The following is a 1,219-nucleotide window of genomic DNA, read 5'->3' as shown; positions in this document are numbered from 1 at the left end:
CAAGCGATTCTCCTGCCTCAGCCTCCTGAGGGGCTGGGATTACAGGCATGCGCCAGCACGCCCAGCTAATTTTTGTATTTTTAGTAGAGACAGAGTTTCACCATGTTGGCCAGGCTGGTCTCGAACTCCTGACCTCAAATGATATGCCCGCCTAGGCCTCCCAAAGTGCTGGGATTATAGGCATGAGCCACCATGCCCAACCAACTCTGCTCTATTTTATTTATTGTATTATTATTATTTTTTTGAGGTGGAGTTTCACTCTTGTTGCCCAGGCTGGAGTGCAATGGCATGATCTCTGCTCACTGCAACCTCCGCCTCCTGGTTTCAAGCGATTCTTCTGCCTTAGCCTCCTGAGTAGCTGGGATTACAGGCGCCTGCCACCATCCCCACTGATTTTTTGCGTTTTTAGTAGAGACAGGTTTCACTGTGTCAGCCAGGCTGGTCTCAAACTCCTGACCTCATGATCCTCCCGCCTCAGCCTCCCATAGTGCTGGGATTACAGGCATGAACCACCATGCCCGGCTGACGGTGCTGTATTTTGTAACAGAGTGTGTGAGCATGTGTGTGTGTGTGTGTGTGTGTGTCTAATGGCTCTGCGTACCCCAGATGGTGAAACCATGTACAGATTTTTGTGTCTGCTGCTGCACTGAGGGTTTCATTTTACTAAAAATGTTCCTTGAGTTTCTTTGCTTCTCAGGCAGGGAGGTGCCAGAGCAGCCTGGAAAAAGCTACCTCTCCTCTGCCAACCATACTGCCCTAGAAGGCAGGGTGGAGCCCTTTGCCTCTGAGCTCCTTGGGGGCACATTCTGTTTTCTTGAGCCCCCACCAAAGCTGCGGTTGCAGGCATCCCTGCCTCCCACTTCACTGCGGAGCCTGGGACCTGCATTGCTGAGAACAGCAGCAGTGGGAGGCAGCTCATCACCTCCCTGGAGGCCTCCTGGGTTCACAGAAGAAACAGCAGGCACTGAAGTGGGAGAAGGAGGATGAGACCTGGGGCAAGTGTAGACAGGGGATGACTCTAGTGGGAGAAGACTGAGGGAAGCAGAGAGTGTGAATAGGAGGCGGGTGGTGGGAGCTGAGCAGGAGGTTGCTCTTCATTCATTCACATTCATTCAACCAGTTTTTTTTTTTTTTGAGACGGAGTCTCACTCTGTCGCCCAGGCTGGAGTGCAGTGGCCGGATCTCAGCTCACTGCAAGCTCCGCCTCCCGGGTTTGCGC

The sequence above is a fragment of the Colobus angolensis genome, unplaced genomic scaffold (assembly GCF_000951035.1).
Source record: "Colobus angolensis palliatus isolate OR3802 unplaced genomic scaffold, Cang.pa_1.0 Scaffold116, whole genome shotgun sequence".
Classification (NCBI taxonomy): Eukaryota; Metazoa; Chordata; class Mammalia; order Primates; family Cercopithecidae; genus Colobus; species Colobus angolensis.
The sequence above is the reverse complement of the archived record's forward strand: the minus strand, read 5'-3'. Positions refer to the sequence as shown.